The following is a 12,303-nucleotide window of genomic DNA, read 5'->3' on the forward strand; positions in this document are numbered from 1 at the left end:
GTAGGAGTACAGATTTAAGTTTGTAGTCAAACGCTATACATACTTTGCTACGCGCTATGGGAAATATTCAATATTTTCTGTATGCAAACAAACTTTTGAGAAAAGTTTTCATTTAAGAGAAAAATCTTTGATATTTGTTACGAAAGGTTGGTTAAAACTACTTACACAAAAATCGTGTATCGTGTATATCGTGTATATATGTCGTATATATCGTATATATCGTGGGGGCGCGTGGATTCGAATCTCTGTGCATGGAACAGCAAGATGATAGAAAAAGTTGTTGCTAATAGCAGAAGCCCCTCGACAGGCAATGGCAAAAAATTCAAGTTCAACAAATGTTTTTAAGTTGAATAATTAAATTATTTTAAAATTCATCTCTATTTCGAATTTGTAGCCATTCTTCAAAAATTTATTAAATTTCTGTATGAGTGCAGCTGAAACTTAAATTCTTGCAGAAAGTAGTAGTCCTCTGTGTGCGCCTATTGCTTGCTTTGCTTAACATTTTTTTAAACTTTTCTAAAATAGTCACCTATTCTCCCTGCGAAATTACTTTCGTGGGTCTCAAAGGACGCCAAAGGCCAATGTAAACGTGACGTGCAAACATAAGCGAAAGCTCAGAAAAATCGCAAAGGGCGTATTGATGAAAAAAAAAACACTAAAGAACCAGATAGCCAGTGGGTGTAAATCAGAATTTTTTTTAACACTTTGAGCCAAACTAGAAGACAAAAAATATGAGTATCTGAGATACAAAAAAGCTAGTGAAGTTAAAAAAGTGAAATTTCTGGGTAAAAGAGGAGGACCAGAAAAAAATTGTGATTTCACAGAAAAACTACCAGCAAACAAAAATGATGAAAGTCATGCATCCATTTCCACACCATTTTCACGCTATCAGCTACACTTCTCAACCGGCGCACCTCAAAGTGCGGAAAGTCAATGTGATGAGTTAACACTAAACCTACCGATACTTTATGTATTCCTATTCCTACCAAAGTGGGTCAAATGACCCGCCTTTAAAATGTTATATATGGTACATGAATGAAACAATTGTTTTCAATTAATGATTCAAAATAGTTTATATATTAAATTTAAAAAACATAAAAATAGTTTATTCTTTGCTTAGTTTTTGCTCCTGTTGAAAATCTTCTTTCGGCAAGTTCTTCAGCTAATTAAAATAAAAATTGTTATGTAGAGGTGTTCTTGCCGATTGTTTCTCTATATAAAACTCTTGAATTGATTCCAGCCAGGTCAAGAATATTGAAGAAAATCTGCGCAGGCCATCTTTGCGATTTTGATTTTACTGAGTATTTTCTGGTCATCTGATTCGTCATCTCTACACCGTACTTAGTATTATTGTAAAATCTTATCGTTTCTGGTATACGCTTGCCATATGTTTCAATGCTTACAGATTTATGTTTTGCGCTTAGTAAAAGCACTTTTTTGTTTGTCTTACTTTTATAAATGGTAAGTGAATAATGACTCGATTTATATAGTCTTGTTGAGAAGCGTGGCGCACCATCTATCTTCTACTTCGCTAATTTGGGCAGTTCTCTTATGCTTCCGTGAATCGTTTCCAAAAGAGTGGTTCTCTTTTCTAATAGTTTCGTAGCGAGTGAAGCGCTTGTAGAGAAATTATCTGTAGTGACGCTTCTTTCGCATCTTGTGAACGGTTCCATTAGTTTGAGAACAACGAATTTCGCAAGCGGAGTTGAAGCACCTCTTTTTTCTTCCTTTTCCAAATATGAAAATCCATTTATGATGTATTTAGTGCTGACATCAGATGCTAGCCAAAATTTGATACCAAACTTTTCGGTTTGTTCGGCATATATTGTGTAAATCTACTTTGTTTTCGAAGAGCTGTTCATCGATAGTTACATGTTACACAGGCTTCTAACAATTTTGGCTATTCTTGATGAATTTGTACCATACTTCTGAGATTAGAGCGAATTTATCATCTTGTAAACGCTGGCTTCGTTGCTGGCTAGACCCCATTTAGTGATAGATATGAAATGTTCAAATTTTTTGCTTGATATAAGCCACGTGCCTATACATAGAAGACCAATAAATACATTTACTTTTGCAGGAGTAAAATTCCATTGAGCTCCCAATACTCGAGAGGCTTCTTCTTCTGTGCATTTTCTTATGTGCTCCATTACACGATTGACAATAATCAAAGAAAATGCAGTTCTTACTTTGCCCTTCATTATAATTCGTTTGGCACACGCTGTCGGGCCTACAACCTCCCTAAAAATATTATAAATTGGAGAACGTCCAGGTGTTGAGCTTTGTTCTATTTCTTGCCAAATTGTATCATCAGGCGCAATTTCAGTACATTGGTCTTCCACATATTTTTCACTTTCTGAACTCGATAACGGTCTTTTTCTCGACTTCGCTTTCTTTACCTGAGGACTCACATTCATCTGTACTGTCAAATGAATTATTATATTGTACTATGTTATCTACTTTACTTTCAGACAGTTGCTCCTCACTGAATTCCGAACACTCTTCATCTATGTTATTTATAACTTCCAATGATTTCAAATATCTTGTATGTTTTGACATTTTTGGGATAAGACTGTTACTGTTACGCTCGCTTGTAGTAGTACGAAATTGGCTATTCATCCGTCAGTCTGCAATAAATATAACTCAATGGAGCGAAATATATCATGTAATAGGAAAAACGGCTCAATCAAGAGACACAATCTGTGCATGGGTCAAATGACCCGTTACGGTAGTTAGAGCAGATCACATATATTTCTCGGTAAAACAATTAGCAAGAGAGAAGTAAATTTTGAAAAATACATTCGATGTATTTTTTAATAAAAGTCGTGAAAGAAAACGGCGATTTAATAATGTTATTTCCAAAATCTTCTGAAAAAAAGTTTAAAATGGGTCATTTGACTCGTCATGGTAGGTTTAGTGTTAATGATTAATTTGCATCATCAAATGGGTAAACTGGGTCCCTAGGTAGTATATACAGTTTGTCAAGAATATCTTTGCATAGTCAAGAAAAATCTTTGCATAACTGATGAAAATAACAAAAAATGCAGTTATTTTCCGCGAATTTCATTCATTTGGTTTTTTTTCAAATGGTATGGAATGTGAAAGGGGTAAGAAATTATTTAGCTATAAAGTGATTGCCTTCAGTGCTACAAGTGATCTCAGATTTGAATAAAAAAATGCTAGGAAAACGAGTTTAAAAAAATATTATTAAATTAGTGTATTTCAATCACTACAAGGGCAAATCAGCCAGAGAAATCGCCGAAATGTTGTCCCTCAAAATTAAAACTGTATATAATATTATAAGCCATGCTGAAAATGAAGAAAGACTCGAGTTGAAAGGATCTACAGACAGACTAAAAAAAGCGAATTGAACCTAAAATTATTAAAACTAATTATAAAAGTCCGCAAAGCAGTACAAGAGGATTAGCTCTTCAAGTGGAAAAAGACTACGGGTTAAGAGCTTCTCATGAAACTGTTCGAAAAGTGTTGCAAAAACACAAATATTCTTCAAGAGTGGTTAGGAAAAAACCCCTGTTATCAACACAAAACGTTTATAAAAGATTGCGATTTTCCGCCGAGCACATATCACTTCCTACAGAGTACTGGGATGACGTTATTTTCTCAGATGAGACGAAAGTGATGCTCTACTACCATGATGGACCCCAGAGATTTTGGCGTAAGCCTCTCACAGCACTACAAAACAAAAATATTATCCCTACCGTAAAGTTTGGAAAACTGTCAGAAATGGTTTGGGTTGTACCTATATCAACAATGGGAGTGAGTGAATCCAAATTTTAGAAAATGCGGCTTTGTTGACCCGGAAAATTTGAACAAATTTAAATACAAATACTATCAATATAATGATCCGAAACATAAATCTTATTTATGCAGGTCGTGGTTACTGTACAACTGCACCAAAGTTATTGATACTGAAGCGTGGAGAAAAATACCATTGGAATATGTTTTTCGAAACTAATTAAATCAATGCGAAGTCGTCTTCAAGCGGTAATTGATGCTGAAGAAGGACATACAAAATATTAACCCCAAAAGACTGCATTTTTTGTTGTTTTCATCAGTTGTGCAAAGATTTTGTTGGTGTTGTTTTTGTAATGTGTGTGTTTATTTAATAACTGTTGGCGCCTAACAGTCTTAGACAAGTACAGTAACGGAATGTGTTTATAAATATTTTGTTTGCTTTTTTATTTGTTGTCGGAATTCTCGATCAAAGCTAAAATTTTAAATTTTTCTTCACTATGCAAAGATATTCTTATTATTCTTATTATTAACATATGTTGTTGTTGTTGTTGTTGAAGTGGTTGAGTATTTCTACTGAAATAATCTTAATTAGCGACCAGCGTCATTTTACTACCATCGTGAGATGATGTCCTGTTTTTTTATTGTTTTTTGTTTTTTTCTAAGTCAGATCCATTTTGTGAGATCCAGGTATAGCAGCAAATTCCTTATCTCGTTGTCTGAGATCTCATTAGTTTGCTGTAAGTAAGGCTTACCGAAAGAGCGAAGTCGTACCCTAGCTAGCTCCGAATATTCACATAAGTAATGGAAAAGAATTTCCTCCACCCCTTCCGCTTGACAACTTCTGCAAATGCGATTGAAAGGGAGGTTGAGCCTGGCTGCAAAGTCCTTCTTTCCAATGAGCTGTAAGGGTTGCAGAGATGCGTGAAATGTTTGGTCGAGAGCATCCTAACATATCATTCGTCTTTTGGATTTTATACGACGGCCACGTGTTTTTTGTTGTAATACATGCAGTTAGATGCCTTCGCCTTCTTTCAGCTATAGCATGATAGTGTGAAGCAATGGATGCTTTTATTGTGTTAAGTGGAGTGGCGACTGCCTCTGTTATGTTGAAGTTGGAGTATAAGGCCTTGATCGCTGCTTGACTGTCTGAAAAGATAGCTACTCTTGCACCAACTTCCTTGTAGAGTTTCAGTGATTTAAATGCTTCTCTGATCGCTAACAGTTCTACCCTGAACACGCTGGCATATGTAGTCAGAAAGTCGAATTGACTGAGATAGGTTGAGCGACTCCGGAAGGAAGCCAGCCCCCACACCACAGTTCATCTTAGAACCGTCAGTGTAAGATAAGAGTTTATTAAGTAGAAAAACGTTACAATATTTATGTTATCGCACAATTTACAGAATATGATATAAATCTTAATTCTACATCATTATATATTATTTATATATTTATCACAGGTTTGGTTTTTTAAACGATTTTTTCTTTTCTTACAAGCTAGGGTTAATCTATAGGCATTTAAGTACCACGGCCTAATTGAACATTAAGAATGTTTAGTTATTAGCAGATTGTCCGAAAAACTTACAGTAACGAGTTTTGAATCTTTTAGTCAAATTTTGTATTTGATCTGACAAAATCTTAGTTTTTGATTCATCATGAAGCTTTCTGGTGGAGAAATGCCATGGGAGTCGTAGCATCATTTTGAGTACCTTATTTTGGCAGACTTGCAGTTTCTTAACATGTGACTTTGCGATATTACTCCAGGCTGGACAGGCGTATAATATTATTGGCTGAAATATAGACTTATAAATTATTAGCTTATTATCATCACTTAAGCCTGAGCGTCTATTTATTAGGGGATATAACATTTTAATCGCCAAATTTACTTTCTCCTGTATGTACTTTACATGCTCGCAAAAAGATACTTTTTTATCAAAAAGCACCCCCAGATATCGTACGGTATTGGCGCACGGGATATCATAACTACCTAATTTCAAACCTGTACTTGGTATAAAGCAATGACTTCTTTTTCTAGTGAAAAAGATAGCTTGCGTCTTACCAATGTTTAATTTTATTTTCCAAGTACACAAGTAGTCTGCCATGTTTTGTAGTGCATCTTGAAGTTGGGTTACAATTTGGTTACCAAACGCATGCGAATAAAATATGCCAATGTCGTCTGCATACATAGCATATGAACAATTGGCTAATTTGGGAAAATCCGAGCAATAAATAATGTACAGTAGAGGACCAAGTACCGATCCCTGGGGAACTCCAGCGGGTAATTCGATCATGTCAGAGTATTCGTCATTCAGAAATACGCAAAAGTAACGATTTTTTAAAAAGCAATTTATGATTTTTACTAGTGGTAACGGAAATTTTAAATTTATTAATTTGTAAATGAGACCATCATGCCATATCGAATCAAAAGCTTTCTCAACGTCAAGAAGCATTAAACCGGTTGATTTCTTGTGATCGAAGTTAGATTTGACGTGATTATAGATTCGTTTAATCTGATGAGTCGTACTATGATGTTGTCTAAATCCAAATTGCTCGTTTGGTATAATCTTATGGGTGTCTAAGAACAGGGATATTTTATTTTTGATAATTTTTTCAAAAACCTTGCTTAAGCTGCTTAGAAGACTAATAGGGCGGTAGCTATCAGCTGCGTTTGCTGGCTTGCCCGGCTTGCGAATTGGAATTATTTTAGCTGTTTTCCACGCATTAGGGAAATATTGCAATTTTATGCAAGAGTTTATCAAAAAAGTAAAATATATCACGGCCTCTTTGGGTTGGTGTCTGAGCATAATATTTTTTATGTCATCATGCCCTGCAGATTTCCTCAGTGGTGCATCATGCAGAAGATCCTGAATATAATCTGAATCCACGTACTCAGATAGTGGTGTGTCTACTTCTCGTGAGACTAAATTGAGACGAGTGGAGATCCTAGTTGATTGGACACCTTATGATTTTCTAAAAAGTTATATGCAAACAAATTTGCTTTTTCGTGACTTAAGATTAATGTCTTATTTGACTCACTCAGAGGTGGGAGTTCTGAATGTTTTCTTCGCATTATTTTACAAATGTTCCAGAATGGCTTACTTCTCTTTTCAATTGAACTAAGTTTCTTATTCCAGCTGGCATTTCTATACTGAAAGATCTGTTTGCGATTTGCACAGAGTAATGTTTTACTGCTTCGTAGTCAGAGAGCTGTCTGTAATGACTCCATTGTCTACGAAAATAGTTTTTAGTTTTTATTAAATTTAAAATGTATTGGGGTAGTTTGAGAAAATTGGTCTTCAAAGTTTTAAGTGCTATTATTTTTTCACTGAACATTATTACGTTTTTATCAATATCCTCCGTGGAATCAATTAAATCAAGGTTGGTTGACCAAGTACATAAAGAATTTTTTAATGAGGATCGATAAATCTTCCAGTTTGTCTTATCGTAATCCCTTATAAAGTTGTCGATATGCTTGAAATTTAAATTGAGAACAAATTTTACCGGTAGGTGATCGGAATCAAATTAGTTTATCGTTAAAGGCTGAGATATATACGTGGGTATATTCGAGAGTACCAAGTCAATATTGGATGGGTAAAACCGTCAGTGTAGATTTCAATATTGTATTTTCCAATCACCTTCCATTTGCCTCATTCGGCGCCGGTGGAAAACGTCCCGTAAAGTCTTTCTTGAAGCTGTGTAGTCTGATCTGTTTTCGAGCAGCGAGGGTCCCTGTAGGTGGATCTTGGTGTGACCGTACGATTTTGTTGTCCCGCTTCCTATGTCTCTGAGTCTCACCGCGCTGCAAGTAGCTGTTGTTTTAATGTGTAAATCTAATGGTAGCAGATGAGTTAGTACATTAAGCGCTTCAGTAGGACTGGTGCTAAGCGTACCTGTAGTTAAGATACACGCTGTTCTTTGTATCTTTTTCAGCTTGGTTTGGTTGTATTTCTTTTCTTCGCGGGCCACCAGACTAGTGCCGCATATATTAGTATTGGCCTTACAATGGCTGTGTCGGAACAATTGGATAGTTTTGGTTGGATACCCTATTTTTTACTCAACATTCTCTTGCACGTGTAAAGTGCTATACTCGGTTTCTTTACCCTGTACCCTATGTTGTTGTCAAGAAAAACTGATACTAACACCTTTTTGGCCTTTTGACGGATTTCTGGACACGAACTTGTTTCGGAGCCGAAGAACCAGACCCACACCACAATTTAGCCTATTGTTTTGATTTAGGATCGTGGTAGTAGTATCATGCCTGGTGATAAATCGACACACAAAATCCACTTTAGCCTTTCGTAAACGCTCTAAACAATGCTGAGAAAGTCACTTTCGAATGCGTTTTTGTTCTGCTATTACCGAATACGGCACTCATTGTACACACAGGTTAGTTCGGTCAAAATATTGCTTCTAGTGCCCAATGAGATGCCTAGGGTGTTTACTGAATCTCTTTCAGTCACCCGATGATATTCCAATACGATAACCTGTATTTTGTGTACGATTTCTGGTGTTGTCGCTGTTTTTGGACGTCTTCGAGACTTGTACGATCACCTCTAAATTAAGCAACCCATTTTTATATTTTATTAATTGATGGCTCTTTCAATATTCGTTCAAAAATTTTCTTTACTTTTAAACCTTCCAAAAATAAAAATTCAATCACTGCACGATACTCGATTTATTCCATTGTAGAAGAAACTCTGACACGTCGGTACTCAATTGTCGGTAGACATAAATGCGTTCATATGAAGAGTGTAACGATCTGTGTAGGATTCCGGAATTGGATTTTCAAGTAGTAGCTGGCTTCCCCGTAACACATCCTCTTAACCCACTTTTCCAAGGCCTGATGCCGATTTTTGGCGCTATCTCTGAGATAAAAATTCACTTGCTCAGAAAAGTTGATTTTTCGAGCAAAATATTATACTAACTGTGGAGATCTGGCAACGCGGTTGGCTCTGACAGCAACGGGAGGAGGGCAGTAAAAGAGAATTGGTAGTTGATAAATATGTTCTCCCCGAGAATTTACTTGTACATTCATAAAAATGTTTTGTCAAATAAATATTTAAAGTGTAAGTGTGAGTCGTTACACTAACTTTCTGTGAAGATTTCACTATCTGGATCACCCTGTATATGCATTGTTTATTCGAACAGTTGTTTATGTTATGTCCGCATTAGCCCGGATGCAAATTTCGCGCCGATCTGCGCCCCTATAATTTTGCATCCCACCGAATGCATGAAAACAGGAAATTGGAAGTACTGCCAAGGATACAAAAAGCTACAACGCCGGATGCCACTTAGTTAAATTTTCGCGTCACATTTTCGTTATGCTTGTACATTCGCGTCAATTTCTTGCCAATAACGATGCAACATTTTTGTATGTTCCGCACTTTGATTAAATTACTCCTTTTGGTATCACTTGCTGCGAGCTTTGTTATTACAAACAAAAAATTAAAGGCATTCTGATCCTAACTGTAGGTGCAAAAAATATGAAAGGACGGCAAAAACGAAGCAAGGAAGAGTAAAAAGTGTTACTGCGGGCAGCGCGGGACAAATTAAAGCTGTCATATGAGTATGTACAGATGTGTATTTACCGGTATATATTCACATATGTGACAAAACTGAAGAATTATAATGTGAATCACAATTTTTTTTTATTTTTTTACTATATGATTTTTTTTTTGCTTTTTCAAACTCCAACTCAGTATTTTATTATTGGCTCAAACATTTTTTCTTGCGTATTTGGTTAAGCTTCTCCTTCAATTTGTAGTGCTCGCCTTGAATTTTTGCTACAGTTTCATGACACATTTTTATCAGAAGTGCTTTCTTGTCGAAAAGGCATGCAGAGGCTTGCTGGTGCCTACGAGCTGTGAAAACGAAAAAACAAACTTTTTTCCGGACGTTAATGGTCTTCGGTGAACTTCAAATTCAAACCCACCGAATACTGCGACTTGTCATTTTTATTTCACCATTGATAGTCTTCTATAGTTTAAATAGAACAAAACAGAGTTAAATTTTAGGCAAATGTATTTTATCACCTTCAAAATATGACCCGTCTGAAGCAATACACAAGTGTAAACATTTAACTCAGTGCTCCATGCACCCCTGGTAGGCCAACGAAGGAATGGCATTCAGCTACATGGTCGCATTCTCTTTGATCTCATATATCGACTGAAATCTCCTTCTACGAAGTGGTAACTCCAACTTGGGAAACAAAAAGAAGTCACACGGGACCAAATCAGGTGAATACGGTGTTTGCACGATGGTATTTACTAGGTGTTTGATCAAATAATCCAACAAAATTTGGGCTCTGTGCGATGGCGCGTGCAAATCCAAGAATTGGTTGTCCAAATTTCCGGCCGTTTGCGACTTACAGCATCTCTGAAACGCTTCAAAACTGATAAATAATATGCTTTATTGACTGTCTGGCCCGATGGAAGGTGCTCATGGTGCACTACGCCTTGGTTGTCGAAGAAAACAGTCAACATCACCTTCCCGGTATTTTTTGATCATGGGTTATTTTTAAGGAATCTTAGATGAGCCTGAGGCTTATCCATATAAAAAAATTCATCCTGGTCGAGTTTGGTACATTTAATATTTTTATTTAACAACATTTGATCATCATTAAACCTACATATACGAGGGTTACCTTTTATATTTTGCGCTCAACAATTAAAGTATACTACAATAGTAATGAAAATGGATTTACTGGTTTCAAAATATTATTCTTGGAAGTCAATATATTTCGGCATTCACCTGAATCATTTTTAAAAGCACTTTTGCCACTTAGAAGTGGACACCTCCAAAATGGGCCATTTAAAAACTTCAACAACTTCTTCAAGTGTTGAAAAACATCGACCTCGCACTTTATTTTTGATGTTCGGGAACATAAAAAATTCATTAGTTAACAAATCAGACCTTTTGAGCGCCCAAAAACTCTCTTGGGTGGGTCGTTACGAGAGAGCTCGCATTGTTTAGTGAAGGAAGATTCGTCTTTGGCGGTTGGTTTTTCTTAATTCTCTGAAAAATTCTTTAAAATAAATGGTTATGCACCGCCAGAACTTGACTGTTTTAAATTTTTCTAGTGGTACAGAGGCGGCGAGATCAGATTTTTCGATTTGCTTGATTTGCTCAGATTTTTCGATTTGCGATGATGAAGCTCATCTTGGAGCACTCATACTGTCGTTTGCTGGTTTGTTTTTGGTTCGTATACACTAGGCCGGGTCGATTTGTGGGGAGGCAAAACAATCGCCCATTGCTCTGTGAAAATCATATTCTAGGGATCAAAATAAGAAACTTTGCCGAAGGAACCATACCTCTAAAGGCCAAAAATGGTGATATTTTGAAATGATTGTATGGGAAACCCCCCAGGAGAGTTCCAGGGGGTGTGCCACTGGCATGGTGGATCGGCCGTCCAAAGTTAGTGGGGGTCGGTCATACATTTGGACTCGATTGGAGCACTCTAAATGGGTCAAAGTGAGATTCTTCGTTCGACCCAAATTGGGGGACATCAGAATTCGTGTTAGAATTCTACGAAAATCGTAGTAAATCATTGCATGAATATTTTAATGAATTAATTCCATCTTTCGGGCGAAATGAATTTTTGAACACGCGGAAAAAAAGCAATGAAGCTCGTAAGTGAACACTTTATATGTAAGTTTATGCTAGTTGACTTCATCCCCATAGTGTTGGTAAACCCTCGCTAGATCCGTGTGGAACTTTTTCCATGCATATTTCGTCAAGGGAGGGGTGGGCGGTGTGCAACATTCGAAGACGGGGCAAGGCAAACATGTTTACGGATGGCTCCAATGGGGAGATATTCCGCGAGGAGCTCCACATAAAACTCAAATTTTGGCTTCCGGACCACTGTAGAGTTTTCCCTGCCGAAGTAGTCGAAATTAAGTTAGCAGTGGATTGGTTGCCTACTTCTGGAATTACTGGACCTAAAGGACGTAAATATCTACTCTGGTAGCCAAGGGCAATTAGGGCCTTAGGCTCGTTGTTTGCGTGTGAGAAATTAGTTGGGGAATACTTGACTTCTCTCTCGCTTGCATCAGTATACTTCAATATTAGGCTAATTTGGAGTCCCGATCACAGCTACATAGATGGAAACTACTGGGCTGATGAGCTGGCTAGACAGAGAACCGTGGAGACGGTTTCATCACAAAATTAGAGGGTTGGTGTTCCCTTGGGAACCTGTGGTCTACTTCTGGAAAGATTGACCTCGCGTTAACTCAGCAAGCGCTAAGCTAGTGCGCAAACATGCAAAGTCGCGAGATCCTTCTCGCCACGGGTAAATCGGGGGTACTCGAGGGAACTTCTAAGTCTAACAAAGCCGCAAATTTCGAATGTGGTAGGTAACCTCACCAGGCGTTGTCCATTAGTTGTTCATGTGGTGGGACTTGGAATTGCTTGAAGTACTTTCTGCAGAAGCTTTTTAGAGAATGAGCTGGAATCTTTTCAGCACCTTCTTCTCAGCTGTTCTGCTCTTGTCGTGCAAAGGTTTAGTCATCTGTGTTTCCACTTTTCCGCTACACCTGCGGATATTGCGGCTTC

At 37.1% G+C, this 12,303-nt stretch overlaps 1 protein-coding gene across 1 annotated transcript in view; it reads left to right on the plus strand.

Moving 5' to 3' along the window:
- Positions 1–12,303, plus strand: part of LOC128855634 (uncharacterized) — a 28,531-nt gene that overhangs the window by 14,766 nt on the left and 1,462 nt on the right. The window lies entirely within an intron of this gene.

Source organism: Anastrepha ludens, chromosome 2, assembly GCF_028408465.1.
Source record: "Anastrepha ludens isolate Willacy chromosome 2, idAnaLude1.1, whole genome shotgun sequence".
Taxonomy (NCBI): domain Eukaryota; kingdom Metazoa; phylum Arthropoda; class Insecta; order Diptera; family Tephritidae; genus Anastrepha; species Anastrepha ludens.